The sequence below is a fragment of the Pelobates fuscus genome, chromosome 7, assembly GCF_036172605.1.
Source record: "Pelobates fuscus isolate aPelFus1 chromosome 7, aPelFus1.pri, whole genome shotgun sequence".
Classification (NCBI taxonomy): domain Eukaryota; kingdom Metazoa; phylum Chordata; class Amphibia; order Anura; family Pelobatidae; genus Pelobates; species Pelobates fuscus.
The window spans coordinates 210475108-210497754 of NC_086323.1; the positions used below are offsets into that span (position 1 = coordinate 210475108).

The 22647-nt window shown below is 43.3% G+C and overlaps 1 pseudogene; it reads left to right on the forward strand.

The window, feature by feature from the left end:
- The window catches only part of LOC134569316 (oocyte zinc finger protein XlCOF7.1-like), a 39349-nt pseudogene extending 21811 nt beyond the window's left edge, over positions 1–17538 (forward strand).
- Positions 17539–22647: the final 5109 nt, after the last annotated feature.

The window sequence follows — 22647 nt, forward strand, 5'->3', positions numbered from 1 at the left end:
TCTACAGCATTCATATGCGTGAGAGGATTTATATGACTCTCTAATTCGGTGATTGTGGTGTCTGCTGCAGTGCTTGGAGTCCTCAGGAAACGTTAGGAGCATCCTTTAACGGAGGTACCCAGTCGGGATGCCAGGCGATCCGTTTCATCTACTGTCTACCAGATGTCTATTTTACACCCAGAAATGACAAAGTCCCGTTCGAACGTGCGTTCAAATATTCAAACGGGACTTAGTCTCCAGCCGCAGTGTCGAAGGGTAGGGGAAGGTACAGCTCACCGCGTTCGACTGGATTAAAATGGCCGCCGCCACGTGTTCGACTGTAATGGCGGCCACTTCGACGACTTCGGCACTTCAACACTTCGGCTGCATTTGAAGTGCCAGTTTAAAGTTGTAATACTACTCCCAAGTATTTAAAGGGCCAGGAACAGCATACAAACATCCATTGTGCCCAAATCTACTTCTTGAAGGGTTAATACATCCCAGGGCCATAGTCGCAGGGCAGGAGGCTAGCAACCAGGCTTCTCCAGTTCACAGTGGCGAGGTTGGTTCTGCCACAACACAGATGTATGTGTATTGAGCAGTCTGTCTGTATGTGTATTGAGCAGTCTGTCTGTATGTATTTAGCAGCCGGTGTGTGTATGTATTAAAAGGAATCTCCAGTGCCAGGAAAACAATCAGTTTTCCTGGCACTGCAGGATTCCTCTCCCTCCCACCCCCCAATCCCCAGTTGCTGAAGGGGTGAAAACCCCTTCAGTGACTTACCTGCTCCTCCCCCGCCGCTCCACCTTCTGTCTACGTCGGCCGGTGGGCGAGACTGATCCCGCCCACCGGCCGAGGAGACCTAATGGGGAATTGAGCAACGCTGGAGGTCCTCACACAGCGTGAGGACGTCCAGTGACGCTCTAGCACAGAAAACCTGTGCTATAGAGCAGGAAGTTCCCTCTAGTGGCTGTCTAATAGACAGCCACTAGGGGAGGACTTAACCCTGCAAGGTAATTATTGCAGTTAAAAAAAAAAACTGCAATAATTACACTTGCAGGGTTAAGGGTAGTGGGAGTTGGCACCCAGACCCCTCCAATGGGCAGATGTGGTCTGGGTGCCTACAGTGTCCCTTTAAGCAGTCGGTGTGTGAATGTGTTCAGCAGTCTGTGTGTGTGTGTATTTAGCTGACTGTGTGTGTGTGTGTGTGTATTTAGCTGACTGTGTGTGTGTGTGTGTGTATTTAGCTGATGGTGTGTGAATGTGTTCAGCAGTCTGTGTGTATGTATTGCATTTGTTGGAGATACTAATAAATATAAGCTGAATTTTATCTATTTATATCATTATTTAAAATTTGTATCATCGAACTCTCTGTTGTGTTCTTCTTTTAAAAGTTGTTAATTAGTTCAGACAACTGTACGAGTTGTTTTATCTAAACTTAAACCTCAGTATTCAGGTTTAATTGCCGTGTTGGCACTTTGAGGAAAAAAAAGTTGGCATGTATTGCGGTTTGGACACTCGGGCTCAAAAAGGTTCGCCATCACTGCCCTCGGGTATTTCAAATGGTGGTATTTTAACACTTTCCATGCACTAATTCTACCACCAGCCTTTGTCAAACTTTTGGATAGTCGTTTTTTGGTGTTATTTTTCTCTCACATTGTACTTTAGGCATGGATTTTTAGTTCCGTTTATGTGTTACTGACAAAGAAACCCCCAATATGTGTTCAGCAACATCTCCCGAGTACGACAGTGCCCCCAATGTACAGGTTTTATGGGTTTTTGCAAACTTACAGGGGATCAAATGTAGGGCTTTTCCATGTTTGCACATTGAAATTTGCCAGATTGGTTTGCTGGGCCTATGTTGCCTTTGAGACCATATAGCAGCCTAGGAATGAAAATTAATTTTATAATATATTATACATATATAATGCATCTATGATTTCATCATGTGTATTTTAAGATATATGTGTATATATATTGTGGCAAACCTAGCCACTTCAGACTATTACTGTTTATATTTCATGGTTGTCCTAGAAAGGCTGTTTAACCTATGTTGTTTTATGTGTTCGCGGTAAAAGGTGATAGAGGGCATTTGTATGCTAGTGGCACGAAAGCCGCTAGCATTCATATGGTAGTTTCACAAACAGTGACTTTCAACACTGTTCGTGAAACGTACAAAGTACCTAATGGGAGACCACACACAGGAGGTCGTGTGGCTCCAATTAACAGATTGCAACATTGTAGCATTCCCCAGTTAATAGATTCACGGGGTGGCCGCCATTCAGATACCGACCACGTGGCGGCGGCCATCTTGGATTCACTTTTAGCTCAGCGGTGTTCGGTCGTCGAGTACCTGGAACTAAAATCGGCTACTCGACGGCACGAACACAGCTGGACTTCCAGACCGTTCGGGAACACCGGTCTTTCGGTACTTTTACTCACACCATGTATTCGAGTCTTTTATGGAGAATCCATATTAAAATGTATTTTGTGTGGCATTCGGCTAATTGTGCTGGGATCTGAGCGGTAATCTACCGAAATATGCGCTCAGATCCCAGCTATCTACTCATATGTCATTCGGTCCAAGAGCACGAATAATGTGGCAGTTACATATTTTTGAATATAAAGCTCAGCTCTGCTGTACGGGGGGATAATCCACTTAACAGGATATTCTGTGGGGGTATCCCTCTCATACAGCAGTGCATGGTGGGAGAAATGTCCTGTATATTCAGTTTCCCATGTAGTCCCCTACTGTATAACCCCTGTACGATGATTAAGGATACCCCTTGCATGGGGAATCCCATAAATACTGGAGCCTGTAAATAAAAACCTCAGTTGACTCCCAGAACTGTGTTTCGTCCGGTTACTGGGGGATTTGGGATATTGCCTTCATTTCCAGCGCTTTTCTTGGATTACTTTCTGTACCAGCGGAGATATTGGGATTTAATATTGCAGCTCCGCTACATATATCAAAGTACACTTTTATAATGAAATCATATAGATGCATTATATATAAATGATTTAATTATTTTATAATATGTTACACATATATAATATAGACCATCCTCACTTATTGACCGGGTTCCCTTCTTATGACCTGGTCGTAGAACAAATTGGTCAGTAAGTGAGAAGTTAAGGGATTCCCTGCTCTGGTGCATCTTTCTATGCTCGGGGAAACTTTAATATATTTATTATTTTATACTTTTAGCAGCCTGGGGGACTGCCTGACAGCTCAGACAGTCCCCTTACTGACAGCTCCTAGAGTCTTATTGCGGTGATGTGATCATGGTGATCACATGGCCATGGAGGGTCAGGGTGGCCAGAGCTGCTGTAGCGGGACTGCTGGGTTATCTGGCAGTCCTCCCTGACCATGATCGCCGCAGATCGTCGGTCCAGGGCTCCTATTTTTCGCTAACGTCCTTAGCAACCGTTTTTTGTCGGACGTACCTAGTTTGTCCTCGGCCGTTAAGGGGAAATTATACATAGAGATATCATTTAATTCTAAGTGTATTTTGATATAAATAAATATATATTTATATCAAAACACAGTGAGAATAAAATGCCATATTTATATACATATTTTTTTTTAAATAGTTTTTACAGTTTATTTTTATTTGTCATAAATGGAAAGGCAGAGCTTGTAGTTGTGGGAGGGGTTTGTCCGGCCTATAAATTCACAGGCCTCCCCTTCCTCTGGGCCGAGACTTCCTGGTTCAGTACAGAATCATCTACTTCCAGTTCAACGGTCATCAACACAAACTGCATGAACTCCAAACAAACAAACAAGCTGGTCTTGGCCTAGTGTGGCCCACGCAAGTATTCATTTTACCTCATTTGAGTAAAAAATCAAAAAACAGACCTCCCTCGAAGCTCATAGGGCACTGCCACTGCTTTGGTCTGCGTTGGGCCACGCTATCACTGACATTCCACACGTATTCAGCCCACTTTTGGCCTTTCACTAAGTAGGGTGGCATTAGCATTTCAGTCCGTATTGCTTCCTCATTGGGATATGGCGAATTGCACTACGAACGCAAATACGGATTATTTCAATCACAGCATCACAGTCATACCTACTTTCGGTTCATGCATTCTGATTACTGTATTCGAACATATCGTATTTTCGAATATGCAATTCAGTCACCCTAAGTTCTTTTAACCCCTTAAGGACACATGACATGTGTGACATGTCATGATTCCCTTTTATTCCAGAAGTTTGGTCCTTAAGGGGTTAAATAATCAATGCTACGCCATATTCCATTTTCATATTGTATACAGGGCCTCTAACACATAGTACTGTCATTCGATTCGAACGTCACTAGCCTCACATTAATGCATGTTACTCTGTTATTCTAGCATTTGCTGTTGCTTTTAACCCTATTTGTGCTATACCAATTATGTATGCATAAGTGTTAATCATCCCCCTTAAAACGTATGTATTATATATCAAAAGATAAAAACATTATGTTCACTTTTCACAAGCTAGACGTTTTATAAACGTTTGTCTTATAAATTTGGTTTCCTCCTACGTTTAGCATACGGCCATCACAGCCTAAAATCAATTCAGCCCTATTGCATTCTAGTGGTCTAAACCTCATTCCTGTCGTAAATTCAGTTTTATACCCTCAGTTCAACTGGCTCAGTAAGTATGTATTGTATTTCCTATGTTCTTTATGTTAACCATTTCACAAGCCAGACGCTTATTATTTTTATTGTTATTATTTCTCTACTGTCTCATTACTATCATAGCTCCTTTAATCGCTACTTCTCAACAAACTCTACAACCTATATCTGATCTACCAATCACCCCCTCCATTATTTTTATCACAGCTTCACGTGGCCACCCTGCACCTCAGGACTTACACTGGGCCCCTTCTCGACCTCATATACATAGTTCTTGCAAAAGGCCCTCGATGGGACTTTGCAACGTCCATTTCACGTGACCCTCAGTGGGCAACATACTATGCTCCTATTTCAGTGCTTCATTGGGCTTTTCATTTGCATAACATCCACTAACAGGGGTTGCATACTACCCCACCACACGATATTGATAAACTAAGCATACCTTACTATACTGTATGGCTTTCACTAGTACATCCTCATGGGGAACCTGTATCCTTCATCATATACATCGTCCCTACCCCATATCAAACACTATGGTTCAGCAGTATCTATTAGGTGGGATCATTATCTACATAGGACACAGCCTAATTATACTCATATGTTGCAAACGATTGAGTGTAATCAATACCTTTAAACATAGTCCTTTCTTGACCTTCACTACATTCGCTTCACCAGGCCCTCTATGGGTAACCCAATACAACACAATTTTGGCTCCTCATTTGGGCTTGAAATGAAGGGCCTGCTTCACGTAGGTTATATATATTACTTAATTCAATTATGCGCTCGGTCTCGCTAGACCTACTTCAACCAAATCTATATGGACCTCTCGGTGCCAAAGGAATCCGGGAAACCTTAATCCCTCATCCGATAAGTTTTATCCTTATTCCACATATTAAGCCACTTCAGCCTAGCATGGTATTGACAACATTACATATGACAAGTCACCTACATCTAGACATTTAATGATATATCATGTTGGTTATTTGCCTCATTTTGCTTTGATCACAGCCTCAGATGGCCCTCCACTACATACAACATTGCCACCCTGGTATTCATGACAATTCTGCATACCGCTACATATGGACCGTTTCAAACGAGAAAGGCATCATGCTAGGCCTCTACACAACTCTTACAACCTCGATATGTTTATTCCACATTTGTTCATTACATATGTCCGTACCCCTCATACAGCCCTATTTTTTTCCATCCTGCAGTTCAGGACTTCTATTGGGCACTCTCTGCCTTTTGCTACGATACCTCTACACATGGCCCTCATTAGGTCTTCACTCCAATTGGTTACACACAGCCCTCTTCAGGCAAACCACTACAATCCAATTTCGGCCCCCAATTTGGGCATTTACATACAACATTTTCCTGCTTACAAGGGAAAACTACAAACCTTTCATATCACATTTTACTATTCCACCCTGCCTCGCTAGGCCCACACAAGTCCTCCCTATAGGGTTCCTCTCTCGGCACACTCTCAAGAACCCAGAACCCCTCATTATGCAATTATATGTATTCAGGGCTCTTCGATCTGTATTTTACTTCAATTAGTATAACCCTCACCTTCATCTAAGGTAATTACTAGATCTAATAGTTCCCTTCACACTACTAAGCTAGAGATGTTACATACATGTTTTAACGTTTTTTTCTCATGCATACTTCAGGTCCTTCTAGTAGGACGCACAGTGGGAGCTCATATCTAGATTCAGTTCAATCAGGTATCTCTTTTCCTGACTCATTTTGTTTGGCCTAGGTAAGTACTCATTATACATAAGTTCCCTTATTATTTTTTTGGTTCCCACCATTCTTACTTATCAACCTGTTGTTGACGTATTAATCCTTCACCACAACACAGGTACGTTATTTCAATTAGCACGTACACCATCCTGAACATATTCTCAAGCTCAACCTCACTAGTTGGACAATGTACGTACGTTCCAGCATACTTTCTATCAATCCATTACATTTCTATTCCCTACACTTCTTAGGGATAGATCAACTGGCTGCAAAGGGTTTGGTGCAGGCCATTTTATAGTATATATTAATAATTCAATCCCGCGAGGCCAACACCCATCCTCACGCAGAGGTATTCACCCATCGGCCCAACTCATAGCTAGAGCCTCGCTCCAACCTCTACAGGTTATTAGATAGGGCCTCACCTGTCACGGCCACTCATTTGAATCTCTTACTTGTCACCGAGAGGCCAACATTCACGCCACTTCTTACTGTGGCCTCAGTTCCTTTGCCAAAATCACAGCTAGAGCCTCTCTGAGCCACTTGGCATTTAGCAAGGCCTCACCTTCCCCTTGTATAGCTAATTTCTTCACCATCCGGCACTTAGCGAGCTGCCAGTTGATACAGGGCTACACTCTCATCGACATGCCCATTACATTTACTCATTGTTTATTGATCATATTATGTCTTTCACCACTAGAAGAGATTATTTAATTTCCAAATAACCCCGCCAGACTCTCCACCCCAGCTAGTCCATTGTCAAGTACAAGGATACCACCAACACAGTTCCTTGTAATCCTGGACCGTTCCTAATTGCTGCCGAACTCATGTGTAAAGACTTACCGCTCCCATCTACAGCACTGAAGCCAAGCTGTACACACTCATGATTGCCAACTCTGAGCTCCCCAGCCGGGTATCTACATCCATGCAAGTATCACAGACAACTACCTGTGACATTAATAGGCATACATCTTGACTTATTGTCAATACAGCCCTGCCCACCGCAGACAGTGCCCAGCTTATCAGAAAGACTGAGTCATTCATTGGCAAAGGTTCCCATTTGTATCTCCAGTCTCTCCTTGGTTCTCTGTACTTTGCCATGTGCATTATACCGTAAGGTAACCCCTTATTTCCTGACTGCTCTGCCTACGCCAGGTTTCCTACTGACAGTAGCACCATGATTACACATGTTCGAGCAGACCTGTTAATGTAGGCTAACATCCTACCCCATTGTAACAGGTAAGGGATGTTCACTCCCCCACTGACCAATGACTCCCCTGTTATTTTAGATTGGGTTTGCAGCCATTATCAAGGACAACTGGTTCTGTGACATATGACCTGCAGAGAAATTAAGCCTACTCTTTTGTGGTAGTATACTCCATTGCGACCACTGCACAGCCTGGGGGTCTCTTTGGGGGAGGAAGTCTGTCAATTACTACTCAAACACAGCAGTATGCAAAGTTACTTGGCTGGAAGCAACACAGCAATTTGACCTTGTCTGCATACACATATCAGCCGGTCACAACATAACAGCTGAAGCCTTGTCTCAATCCAGGTATTCCTCCAAACATTCCACGGCTGCTTAACCACATACTAAAACTCCTACATTCCAGTATCTCATTTTGGATTAGCTCATCTCATGGTCATGGTAGATTGCCAGCACATGCGGCTCAGTTTCCTCATGCCAACCATTTATATACCAGGACTATTTTAATTATTTCACTTCAGAATATTGAATCGTCAATCCGTACTCCATCGATACCATGGTGACATTCACATCCTTTTGCCACCTCAACCTTAAATTTGCTTACAAACTCTTATACCGATACCCACCTGCAGACATATACCTACATACTATCAACAATAAATGGTGCCCGGTCAACATACTAGACCAATTTGGCCGACACTCAAAGGACTACACAGGCATGCGCTCTCTTTTTTTTTTTTTTTTCTTTCAATTTGTATTTTTGTATTCATTTTTGAACAACATATGCAATCGTTTTTTCCAATGTATTCAGATTTAGTGTAATAAGTGAGCATATTGACAACGTATTGGGGATAAAGGTAAAGGGTTTGACAGTAGGAAACAATAATAGAGTGTAAGGTAGTCTCTAAGATGCCACTGTTGCCGTTGGAGGACCTTTAGGATCAGTGTCCAGTTGCAGAGTCCTGCGGACCCTTGTAGCACGGTGTGTCGCGGAGGGGTCTGTATAACTCCTTCTTTCTCTGTGTGGTCTCTGTTATTTATCGGGTCTGGGTTTCGCAGCTTTAGGTAGTGGAGTCAGTTTCTTAATGGTGATGGTGGGTGGTACACTATGTCGGCGTTTGCTAACACCCTCTGAGTCCCCCGGGTTTTTGGTGGGAGTGGGGGTGTTTTGCTGTGGAGTGGTTGTCAGGCCTGCCCTTTGTAGAAAGAGCTCCAGGTCGTCTTTTGAGGTGAGTGTACAGCTCTCTCCCTTAATTTCCGTGAGGAGAGAACCTTCCATGCCCCAGCGGTACCTGATACTGGCGTCCCTTAGCTTCCTGGCTATAGGAGCCAGCTGTCTCTTTTCCGCGAGGACGGAGAATGGAGTGTCTGGGTAGACAGCTATTTTGTGGCCGTCTACTGATACTATCCCCATTTCTCTGGATTTTGTGAGTATGGTGCATCTCACGGAGATGTCTCTGGTCAACACGATTACATCTCTAGGTGCTGAGTCTGGTGCTCCCGCTGATTTCCGCACTCTGAACGCCGGGGTGATCTGTGGTAGGTCAGGGTTAACGGCAATACCCATGGCTGTCAGGATGCTATGGGAGTAGGGCAGGAGCTGTGCGCTGTCGACTCTTTCGGGGATGCCTCTGAAGCGCAAATTTTTCCGCCTGTGTCTGACCTCCATTGTGGTGAGTGTGCGTTTCATTTGCTTTACCTGTGAGGTGAGCTCTTGTATGTCTCGGCCGGCGGTGCTTATTTTTTCGTCTCTGGAGGTTTCTCTCTTTTCCAGGGAGTTGACTTTCTGTTGCACACCCTCCACTTCTGTCTGCAGTTTCTGGAGGTCACCCCTCCATATCTGTCTCATCTCTACCAGGAGCTGTTTCATATCCCCTCTTGTGGCAGGTGCTTCATCCTCCTCAGATTCTGAGGCAGAGGATCTAGGAGAAGGCAGTGAGTCCTCTTCTTCCAGGGAGGCTTCAGATGCCTCGGGTGTGCAGCAGGCCTCAGTGAGTTCGTCGGCCGCTCAAAAGCTAGTCTAATGTCAGATTGTCGGGGCTTGGTTGGACCTTGGGGCCTCTTATTTTTCTTCCCCATCGTCTCTGCTTTTAGGGGGTGTCTGTCTCTTGGGTCAGAATCGCACAATACTGTGATTTTTCCGTTATTTTCTCTGGGTCTGAGCGGAGCTCCGTGAGAATGCGTCCGCTCAGTTTCGCTGTCGGCCACGCCCCCATGCGCTCTCTTTTAAGGTTACACGTTAACCATTCGCTACATTAAATTCATCCTGTACGTCAGGGCACAATTCATCAAACTCTAATACGACCCTTCAACTTATTCAGGTCATTCGTTTATAATAAGCACTGCTTCTGCAGCCTTTAGTAAACATCCCAGCGAGCATCATTACTGGGACATTGGAATCGTCTACATACTCCAGATATCCCTCAAACGGAGAGAGAACTGAGGCAGGCATTTAAAGTACTGGTTATGTAATGTCAACACGTACTAAGGATTAAACGGTTAAACTTTTTGCCTTCTTTTACAGGCCTATCCGAACGTCGGTTTTGGCACACCACAACCCACTTGTACCACCACTACTATAACTCGGCTTATTGCCCCGACCACAAATGGAAAGGTGGAGCCTGTAGTTGTGGGAGGGGTTTATCCGACCTATAAATTCACAGGCCTCCCCTTCCTCTGGGTCAAGATTTCCTGGTTCAGCCCACCCACCGCTCTCTTTATTAGGAATTCACTTAGTGGGCCCTCTTTTACAGGCCTACTCGAACGTCGGTTTCGGCACACCACAACCGACTTGTACCACCACTACTATAACTCGGATTATTGTCCCCGACCACAATTATATATATATATATATATATATACACATAATACATATCAAGTTATATATATATACACGTGTCTAATTTTACTGTGTATTTTTATATTAATATAACATTATATATACATGTGTTTGTGTTTATATATATATATATATATATATATATATATATACACATATATATATATACACGTATTATATATAGATATAATATATATATCAGATATAAAAAAAATTAATTTATTAACTATATTTTTTATTTTTTTGTAACGTCATTTTAACTTTTCCACCACCCTTGCTGGCAGCACAATAGACATCTGTGGGGGGCCATGTGACCGCTCTAAGGTCACTGTGGCGAAACCAGCTTCGCCACTGTGAACTGGAGAGGCCTGGTTGCTAGCCTCCTGCCCGCTGACTATGGCCCCTGGACATGTTGCATTTTAAAAACTATATTTGGGCATGTAATAATTTATATTGCTGCTAATGGCCCTTTCAAATCAGCGATGGACATTTTGGGACTACTGTCCCTTTAAGACTGTGAAGCATGTTCTATTGTACTGCCTGTATATTGTATATGTATTCATGTGTTAAGTTTAACCTGCAGCATTCATCTGATTGTTCGGTAGAATCACTCCATTCATTATATTGAGTGAAACTACCGAACAACCAGACCACCCAGGAATAAGTGTGCCTCCAATTACCGTTTGCAACAATGTTGCAAACAGGTAATTGGCAATCCATGTAATGTATTCTTTGTCCTCTGGGTGGCCGCCATTCGGGAGCCGAACACGTGGCGGCGGCCATCTTAAATTACCGAACAGCGGTGTTTTGCCGTCGAGTGTCTGGAACTGAAATCGGACACTTGACTAGGCAAACACCGCTGAGACCTCCATACTCCCAGAAATTCGTATAGAAACTACCGAATGACCCGCCGTTCGGTAGAAAGAAACATACGAACTAGGGGATTCATGCGAATCCCCCTTAGTCTCTATAACCCAAGTAATTCGTCTGTTTCATTCACTTGTTTGTGACCGACCGCAGGGCCAAAATGCATGGAACTGTTTTCGGATACTTTACCCATGCGGTCGGTCAAATCTTTGGAACCTCATATCTCCCGAACCATTCATCCGAATGACCTGATTCTTGAATATGTTGTCCCCCTGAATAAGGGCTATCAGGGGATACCTGTTTTGGAGGTGTAGCATATGTATTTGGGGTACATCCAGGAATTGGGGAAAAAGGTGTACGGTATAATTATGTTAAGTGCTAATCTAAGGGGAGGAAATGTGTGGGAGGTACATCCATGTGATTGGTTAAATTCATCCTCCCCCTGGGAGTGTCCTGTATGTACTTGGTTGTAATAAAAGCCAGACTGGGTGTCCCAGTCCAGAGTTCTTGCTTAACCCTCAAAGCGATGTGTCGTCTCGGTCTTTGGGGGAATGGGATTGTATGCTGACTGCCAAGAGTGTAAGCCGATGTCTGCTTTTCTTGTTCAGCTGTTCCAGTGTTCGTGTGGTTCCAGTCGGGAGAATGGTGTTTGCAGTAGCTGCCTGTGCATCTGGAAAGGGGATTATCACCTAAACTGGGTTTTATCCTCTTGTAAGTGAAACGGTCCGTTACAATTGGTGGCAGCGGTGGGATCGTTCCTACAACCAGAGGGACAGCTACAGACAACACCATTTCTGGATTACAAATTGAGGGCAACGCTAGTATCCGTACAGCGACCCTAGCTACAAAGGAAATAAGAAAATGGAAGGAGACAGAGTCGCAGCTGCTGCAGCACCTCCGAGGGAGGAGGAGGAATCCGAGTTTATCAGGGAATATAGGAGAAGGATGGCTTTTTTCTCACCAGCCCAAGCGGAGCATATGGTAGGCCGGATCTACGACGAGGTACATGCACACCTCCTGCTGCTAATGACGCAGAGGACCCAACAAGCTGGGTCCTGTGAGGAACCACAACAGGCAGGTGGAGATGGGACCGAGTTCTCTCCACCGGGCCCAACGGGATGGTGGGCAGCAGGCCCAGATCCCCAGCGGCAGTGTGTACCCCAGGGAGATGAAGGTGTCGTCCTTCCTCCCCAGCGGCAGGCTGAGTCACAGGGGGCAGAGGTTGTTGTTCCTGCCCCCCAGCAGCAAAGTGATATGCCAAGAAGGCAGTGTGAAGTGAAGGGAGAGGAGAGCAGCGTCCTCCCTCCCCAGCGGCAGTGTGTGTCCCAGGGAGCAGAAGGTGCAGTCCTTCCTCCCCAACGGCAGTGTGTGTCTCCGGGAGCTGATGGTGTCGTCCATCCTCCCCAGCGGCAGGCTGAGTTACAGGGGGCAGAGGTTGTTGTTCCTGCCCCCCAGCAGCAAAGTGATGTGCCAGGAAGGCAGTGTGAAGTGAAGGGAGAGGAGAGCAGCGTCCTCCCTCCCCAGCGGCAGTGTGTACCCCAGGGAGATGAAGGTGTCGTCCTTCCTCCCCAGCGGCAGTGTGTACCTCAGGGAGCAGAAGGTGCAGTCCTTCCTCCCCAGCGGCAGTGTGTACCCCAGGGAGATGAAGGTGTCGTCCTTCCTCCCCAACGGCAGGCTGAGTTACAGGGGGCAGAGGTTGTTGTTCCTGCCCCCCAGCAGCAAAGTGATATGCCAGGAAGGCAGTGTGAAGTAAAGGGAGAGGAGAGCAGTGTCCTCCCACCCCAGCGGCAGGGTGTGTCTCAGGGAGCTGATGGTGTCGTCCTTCCTCCCCAGCGGCAGTGTGTACCCCAGGGAGCAGAAGGTGCCATCCTTTCTCCCCAGCGGCAGTTTGCCATCCAGAGAGAGGAACTTGTTACACCCTCTCTCCCACGGCAACCTAACCCACCAAGGGGAGATGTTAAGCCCCACAACTGTGCAGATGGGACCGTAGTCTCTGCACTTACAGCACAAGGGATAGGGACGGTCGGTCCTGTTCCCCAGCCTCAGTGTGATGGATCCAAAGGGGAGACAGTCGGTCTCCCCCTCCGGCAGTCGAGCTGTGCACCTAAAGGGGAGACAGTCAGTCTCCAGCAACCAGGCGCCCACCAGACTACTCCCGTGGTAGTGCTGGCAACCGGACAGAGTACCGCTGGTCTCTGCCCCCTCAGCAACCCACCAAGGCAGCCTACCCGTCTCCCACCCAGCAGTGGTGAAACACCAGAACTTGGACAAAATTCTTCCTCACCCAGATGTAGTAACCGGTTAGTGTGGGTGGGCTGCTCTGTTATTTCTGTTTTGTGGGTGGGTTGCTGGACTAACCAGGGCACTGACCGGCAGAAAGTCAGGTACCCTGTTAATCTAATTGGCAAAGGGGAGAAATGTGGCGAAACCAGCTTCGCCACTGTGAACTGGTACACCTGCCGCTGTGTGTCATCTGGTTTGGAGGTGTAGCATATGTATTTGGGGTACATCCAGGAATTGGGGGAAAAAGGTGTACGGTATAATTATGTTAAGTGCTAATCTAAGGGGAGGAAATGTGTGGGAGGTACATCCATGTGATTGGTTAAATTCATCCTCCCCCTGGGAGTGTCCTGTATGTACTTGGTTGTAATAAAAGCCAGACTGGGTGTCCCAGTCCAGAGTTCTTGCTTAACCCTCAAAGCGATGTGTCGTCTCGGTCTTTGGGGGAATGGGATTGTATGCTGACTGCCAAGAGTGTAAGCCGATGTCTGCTTTTCTTGTTCAGCTGTTCCAGTGTTCGTGTGGTTCCAGTCGGGAGAATGGTGTTTGCAGTAGCTGCCTGTGCATCTGGAAAGGGGATTATCGCCTAAACTGGGTTTTATCCTCTTGTAAGTGAAACGGTCCGTTACAGTCACAGGCCCCTGGGGGTCCTGAGTTGGAGAGGAAGGACCCTCTGGGCTCAGTCCAGAGAGTCCCCCCAAAGAAGAAGACCGATAGCCGGCAGGGGAACGCGGCGATTGGTAAGTACATGGGGAAGCAGAGGGGGATTTAATTATTTTTTACAACTATTACTGAGTGCCTTGACCCCTCGAGGAACTCAGTAAACATTAGAGCATCTGAAGCCTTCGAATGGCTTCAGATGCTCTCCCTACACTGCCGGGCACCACGTGCGGCAAAACCGGAAGTGATTGCTCCGGTGGGTGAGGGGGGTGGCAATCACTCAGAGCGTCTGGAAGCAATCACGATCGCTTCCAGCGCTCAAAATAGCCGCGGAGTACGTCCAAGGTCCTTAAGGGCCGCTTTTTTGTCGGACGTTGCTGGTACGTCCGTGGTCGGGAAGGGGTTAGAAGAAGGATAACTTCCACAACAAGAGGGCATAGTCTTAAATTAGAGGGGGAAAGATTTAAAAATAATTTCAGGAAGTATAACTTTACTGAGAGGGTAGTGGATGCATGGAGTAGCCTTCCAGATGAAGTGGTACTGGTTAACACAGTGGGGGAGTTTAAGCACATGTGTATAGGCTATCCTAGACTTAAGATAAGGCCTGGGACTAATAAAAGTATTTAGAAAATTGAGAAGACTAGATGGGCCGAATGGCTCTTAACTGCTATCACATTCAGTGTTTCTATGCTTCTGTCTAGGAGGCAGAATAAGCATCCAGGGGGTTTCCTATGGTAACAATATCCACTTTTAGGGGCTCTTGAGACCAGCGCCATTGTCTGCATACAGGAGTCAGGCCTTTACGCCTCTCCAAAAGAGGCTAAGATGATATGCAAAGAGAAGTAGATATGCGGAACAGCCTTCCAGTGAAAGTAGTAAAAATGAATAGTGATATAGAAAGGGTAGTAGATATGAAGACTTCCAGTGGAAGGGGAAAGGGCTAACAGTAAAATGCTGTGCTGCATGTGTCTCGACTGTATGCGTGATCTGCACATTATATAATTTTGCAAAGCATATTAAAGGTACACTAGAGTCACCAGAACAACTACAGCTTAAAGTAGTTGTTCTGGTGAGTATAATCATTGCTCTCAGGCATTTTCATGCAAACACTGCCTTTTTAGGGAAATGCAATGTTTACATTGCCCCTAGGGGCTCCTCTAAGTGGCCAATCCTCAGATGGAAGTGCTGATTGGCCAAAATGGTGTTTAGCCCCGCTCCCTTGCCAATTTTTTCTTTTTTTTTTCAATGACCATTTTGATGGTTACCAAGGGGGCAGGGCCAGCACAGGCAGACCCGTGCCGCGCTTGAAATAAGGTGAGTTTTCATTCCTTTTAAGGGATCTAAGGGGTGGCAAACCACCTAAATGGTGGATTTTCCACTATAGGGTCAGGAATACATATTTGTGTCCCTGATCCTATAGTGATCCTTTAACGTGAAGGCTTGTTTACAAAATTTCAATAGTGAAAGGGTTAGAGCACACAACATATTTTTGAAGGTATATCTTAATAAATATGACCATTAAGTATCATTGTTTTTATCTTTCATGAAAATAGTCTATATTTCAAAGTATGGTAAACTATAAATGATTTATAGTTAAAGATGTTCTATAACTCCCAGTATTCTTCTTTCAGGTGTTTATATCAGAATAAATTATTCTGAAGGACGTGACAAGAACAGAAATTCTCAAAGCAAGACCATGAAGAAATCTTTTGATAAAAGGACAAAGGATTCCAACTCTGAAAAATCAAGGGATCTCTCTGAATCCGATATAACTGCAAAGGAGATCGTAAACAGAGAAACAAAACCTTTCTCCTGTTCTGAATGTGGGAAATGTTTTGTCAGTAAATGTAGTCTTGTTTTACATCAGAGAACCCACACAGGAGAAAAACCTTTCTCCTGTTCTGAATGTGGGAAATGTTTTGCCAGTAAATTTAGTCTTGCTGTACATCAGAGAACCCACACAGGAGAGCAACCTTTCTCATGTCCTGAATGTGGGAAATGTTTTAGCCAGCAGGGAAATCTTTGGAAACATCAGAGATCTCACACAGGAGAAAAACCTTTCTCCTGCTCTGAATGTGAGAAATGTTTTGCCAGTAAATATTGTCTTGTTGTACATCAGAGAACCCACACAGGAGAGCAACCTTTCTCATGTCCTGAATGTGGGAAATGTTTTAAGCAGCACTCAAGTCTTTCGAAACATCAGAGATCTCACACAGGAAAAAAACCTCACTCGTGTCCTGAATGTGGGAAATGTTTTAGCACACGCTCAGGTGTGGTTCAACATCAGATAAGTCACACCGGAGAGAAACCTTTCTCATGTTCTGAATGTGGGAAATGTTTTGCCCGTAAATTTAATTTTGTAGAACATCAGAGAACTCACACAGGAGAAAACCAATTCTCCTGTTCTGAATGTGGGAAATGTTTTAGCCAGCACAGAAATCTTGTTGTGCATCAGAGAACTCACACCGGAGAGAAACCTTATCCATGTCCTGATTGTGGGAAATGTTATAGCACTTCCTCAAATCTTGTTGTGCATCAGAGAATTCACACAAGAGAAAACCAATTCTCCTGTTCTGAATGTGGGAAACGTTTTATCCAGCACAGACATCTTGTTGTACATCAGAGAACTCATACAGGAGAGAAACCTTTCTCATGTTCGGAATGTGGAAAATGTTATAGCCAGCCCTCAAGTCTTGCTGTACATCAGAGAACCCACACAGGAGAGAAACCTTTTGCATGTTCTGAATGTGGAAAATGCTTTAGCCAGTCCTCACAGCTTGTTGTACATCAGGGAACCCACACAGGAGAGAAAGCTTTTTCATGTTCTGAATGTGGGAAATGCTTTAGCCAGTCCTCACAGCTTGTTGTACATCAGGGAACCCACACAGGAGAGAAAGCTTTTTCATGTTCTGAATGTGGAAAATGCTTTAGCCATTCCTCACAGCTTGTTGTACATCAGAGAACCCACACAGGAGAGAAACCTTTCTCATGTTCTGAATGTGGGAAATGCTTTAGCCAGTCCTCACAGCTTGTTGTACATCAGAGAACCCACACAGGAGAGAAACCTTTCTCATGTTCTGAATGTGGGAAATGCTTTAGCCAGTCCTCACAGCTTGTTGTACATCAGAGAACCCACACAGGAGAGAAACCTTTCTCATGTTCTAAATGTGGGAAATGTTTTGTTAGTAAATCATATTTTGTTGGACATATCAGAACACACATAGAAGAGAAACCTTTCTCGTGTCCTTAATGTGGGAGATTTTTTAGCATGTCCTCAAGTCTGGTTGTGCATCAGAGAACATCAGAGAAATGTGTTGTCAGTAAATCAGAGATTGTTAAACATTAGAAAACTCACACAGGAGAAAATACTCTAAGATTTCGCAATGCGTTTATTGATTAACATGGGGATTAAACATACTGTGATTTTTTATCATATTGACACAAATAATAACTGTGACAGTAGCAATGTACAAATGATGCATTGGTATTGTGATTGTGTTATCTCCCTCCCCTTTATTATTATTATTATTATTACTGTTTAATTTAAAACCTACTGCTCAATTCATGCTTTGTTTAGTGTTCACCTCAATATCTGTATACTTTTTCACCCATAATTATCATTTTCTCTAATGCCAGATTCTCTCTGACTGTTTGTGCCCCAAACAACAAAGCTATATGGTAGCTTTCCTAGTAGATCAAGTCCTACAAATACCATCTCATCAGACTTGTCTAAGGCATCCTAAAGTAACTGTTTTCTTGTTGTTGTTTTGTTTAACCATTTATAACTCTCTCTCACACAGAGCCACACTCCACTTTCACCTTCCAATTCCAATTCTGCTACTTGCTTGCTTGCTACCCCCGACTTTGCCATTCTTATTGTGTTTTTATACCCCATCGACTCTAGATTGAAAGATCTTTCAAACAGAGTTTGTATCAACCTTTTGTTCCGGTAATGATTTGTAATTGTCTAATTTGTTGTTTCATTTTTTCTTTGTAATATTGTAAAGCAATGTGGAATAAATTAGCCTTATGTAAATGCCATTATTAATAATAATAATAGGTCTAACACGCACATATACATATTGATAAAGTCATTACCACAATCTTATTTAAGTCTGCTTGATGCCTACCTGTGTGCTCAGAACATTTGGTTTTATTTACGTTTTACTGTGCTATGGGTATTTGAAGGTTGCTACCACAAATACAAACAGGTGAATGAAACACACAGTGTACAACGTTCAGGCTAACCATAGGGTCACTCCCAACCCCTTTTAAAACAGAACAAAGCAATAGAAAATATCTATAGGCAAATCAGGGCGTCACTTTAAATTATCTGATGTGTTGTAGAATCGTGTTGCTGTGATATGAATATTATGAAGTCTTTATTCAAACTTCTTTTAGACACAGGATGTGACTAGTATTACAGACTTTCATTGTATATGGATGGTCACTACATATGGTTCATGTTAAGAATGGTGGATGAAGGCCTGTTAATAATAACCTTTGACCTAGTGATACCGGAGAAACTGACGGAAGCCAAGCACAGAGAGATGGACACAGGTTTCTTCAGGAAGGAAGAGATTCTTTATTCGATTCACCGAACGGGACTCAGAGGGACTAATGTCACCAAAATACAACAAGATCTGAGCCCCGGACAATAGTGTAGGTTCCTTAAATAGGCATGTAACTCCACCCATAATTAGCTCCACCCACACATACTCTTACCCAATCAATCAAACAAGAACTAACTTCCTGTTTGACCACATGGCTTGCCCAGCACAATGGAGGAGGGGAATACTACATCCTGTATTCTCGCACATGCTCCGTACACTACTGATTGTATCTTTGCCACGTGCAACCAACCGACCGATACACCAGTATATGCCACGTGGTAATCTCGGCCTACTAAATTTATTTTTACCGAGATTCCACCACATTAGCTTTGCAAGCCAGACTCCCTCTGTATTACCAAGGCTCAGATTTCTAAAGGCATTTATTCATTTAACCATGTATATAGAACTTATTTTGTGTAACTTCTATTTTACCGCCTAAACATAATGTATGGCTTTAATCATATATTTCAGATGATAATAAGCCACTACCCTTTTTTTTATGACAGCCAATTATTTTAAAGTAAGGCAACCTTATGTTTACGCTCCAATATAACTGAATTTTAAACCTATAAAAACTATTGTAGCTAAGGATTATTTTACCAATACTTTACCATCAAAAATGGATTCTATCTTAAAGTGCTTGCACATTGCACTGTATTGGTCAAGACGTATGCTATTTCGGATGGTGTGTATGTTTGAATAAATATACATTTTTGGCTGCGAGACACTCTGATTCGATTATTAGAACACTGGTGTGTGACAAACAAACATCTCAAGAAAAGCTAATTTCCTACAACAGTCACTATATATTTATCAGCTTAAGGATGAAATTTTCATATATGGAGAAGGAAGAAAAGAAAAATGATAAAACGATGAAATGTGAAACAGTAATACAATGTTTAATAATACATTGTCAGGATTACAGAATGATCCAGCACGTAGAATTGTGTAACATAGAGGAATGGCCGGACTAACGTACCAAAGAATAGTCAGGAATAGCCGAGGTCAAGGGAAACAGAAAGAGACACAACGATAAGGAAAAGCCAGGAGTCAGGGATGCCAGAAAACAGGGAAGTCAAAAACAAAGCCAAAGTCAAATAACCAGAATAACCAAAATTAATAACGCGCTCTCGGACAACCACAAGGGAAACCAGGCACTGAGGGCACTGAGCAGGATGAGAACTGGGCCTAAATACCCCTCCTCTAGATCTGATAGGCTGTAACCGGCCTTTGACCCCAAAGGCAGTTACCAGGTTCCTATTTGCATAATTGCTGCTCAGCAATGGATTTGGTTGCTGCTCGGCACAACTTTTCATGTGTGGACAGTGTGACGAGAGCAATCTCGCCACATTGCATTGGAGAAGCCTGGCTGCCCGCCTCCTGCCTTTGGACTATGGCCCTGGGAGATTGGGCCCTTTAACCCCTTAAGGACCAAACTTCTGGAATAAAAGGGAATCATGACATGTCACACATGTCATGTGTCCTTAAGGGGTTAAAAACAGTATTCGGCCCTAACAGAGTACATGTCACTCATTCTGGCCTTTTAAACACAGTGGGGCCATTCGGTACTTGCCCTGTGTGAGCGGTGATACCCCCAGATAGCTATGCCATGGAGCCTATTCATATAATGAAAGACTATGGGAAAGACTTTAGCTCCATGGCAATTGAACTGTTTGAATAGGATCTGAGCGCTATTCGGTCGTTTTGTGCGTTCAGATCCCAGCTATCTGGGGATATGTGAAATGTCTGTGTGTTCTGTGTAAAAGGGGACTTTATGTATTTTAAAGTGTTTTATGTCTTTTTGTAACCATGTGGTTAATGGAGTCTGCCTCTAGCCCTGGATAATTGGATTACTTTCCCCTTTGTCTCCAGGATAGAGGCCTCTGCTTAAACCAGTTTGCCATGCTGCCAGCCAGAGACCAAAATATACTTTTACTAACGTTTGAACCCCTGGTCTGATTCATGACATTTTTTAATATGTTGTTCCCCTGAATGGATTGATTGTGAATATGTATTTTTTTTATGTGAATGTGATGTATGGTTTTAGAATTATGAATGTTAGGTAAAAAGTATGTTAAACTGTAAATGTTCTGGCCAGCAGATAATTGAGCTATGTATATTGCTAATATATATAAAGAAGTGGAAACCACCCAGAATACGTTAAGATCTATATATAAAAATAGAATGACCTGTATTGAGGTAAATCCTCCAAACATGCGCTCTGTATAAACAAATCAAATAGCTAACATAGCGTAAAATAGTTTAAATTAGGGATATAAATAAATGTGGTGTGAATTCACTCACAAACAGATGGGAGGATCAAGCCTTTCACCCACTCAGGGGTACTGTGATGAATATAAGATGTAGGATGTAGTCTTCCAACCAGATATGAAAAATAAAGGAATCAAATATAGTGAAAGTACGTTATAAAAATATATAACACGTTTTATTGGTCGCACTTACACTTGGGATGTATAAAACAGCATATCTCCAAATAATTATGGACCTCTCGGTGATGTAAATCCAGAGTTTTCACAATGGGAGTCCAAGAGCAGTAATTAAAATATTGGGCCCCACAGCCACATTGCAACAAATAAATGACAAAGGAAGAAGAACAATGAATGTGTTTTTTGATAGTGTACGTTTTTTTGGTATAAGTACCCACAAAATCTTTGACTTTTCTTTTTTGGTGTTTACAAGTCGAGCAGTGGCCACAGCTAAAAAAAACTTGTATCGGAGCTTTCAAAAAATTATTACAGGGAGGTGCACTAGGTAGTAAACTGGGTGCCAATTTGTTTTTTAGATTAGTGGATTTTTTGTAAATGACCATTGGAAATGTTTTTTTTTTTATTTTAGTTAAATCCCATATTCCCCCCCCCCCTTTTTTTTTTATTATATATATCCATTTCCTTTTCATCTTCATGTCCCTTATCTTTGCATTGATGGTTCTGATAGGATCACACCAATATTACATTTTATTCTCTGTAGCAGACTCTCAGGCGATTTTCGCCTTATGTTTTATGTCCCTCGTAGGTTGCGGTACTTGTTGTTTACGCATGCGGAGTCGCGCGCATGCGTCTTCATACCCGGAAATACTAATCAAGCGTTCCGGATATTCGGCGCGCTTTTTGCGTTCCACCTGTGAAACGCACGCCAAATCTTCAGCTGTCCGGACGAACCGGAGATTTTACCAGCTATAAAAGACTCACAAGGAAGAACCTTTAGAAATCCCTGAAGAAGTCCAGCATTCTAACGGACGAAACGCGTTGGATTTATGTTCCTGTGAACTTTTTTTATTTATCATTGTTTATTTTATGTTTTGCTGTATTTTAATTACTGCTCTTGGACTCCCATTGTGAAAACTCTGGATTTACATCACCGAGAGGTCCATAATTATTTGGAGATATGCTGTTTTATACATCCCAAGTGTAAGTGCGACCAATAAAACGTGTATATATTTTTATAACGTACTTTCACTATATTTGATTCCTTTATTTTTCATATCTGGTTGGAAGACTACATCCTACATCTTATATTCATCACAGTACCCCTGAGTGGGTGAAAGGCTTGATCCTCCCATCTGTTTGTGAGTGCATTCACACCACATTTATTTATATCCCTAATTTAAACTATTTTACGCTATGTTAGCTATTTGATTTGTTTATACAGAGCGCATGTTTGGAGGATTTACCTCAATACAGGTCATTCTATTTTCATATATAGATCTTAACGTATTCTGGGTGGTTTCCACTTCTTTATATATATGTGAATATTCTCTTAGGTGGCTGTGAAGTACACCTGGGATCACTTCCAGTTATACGGTTTTCACCTTTAGTGTATAT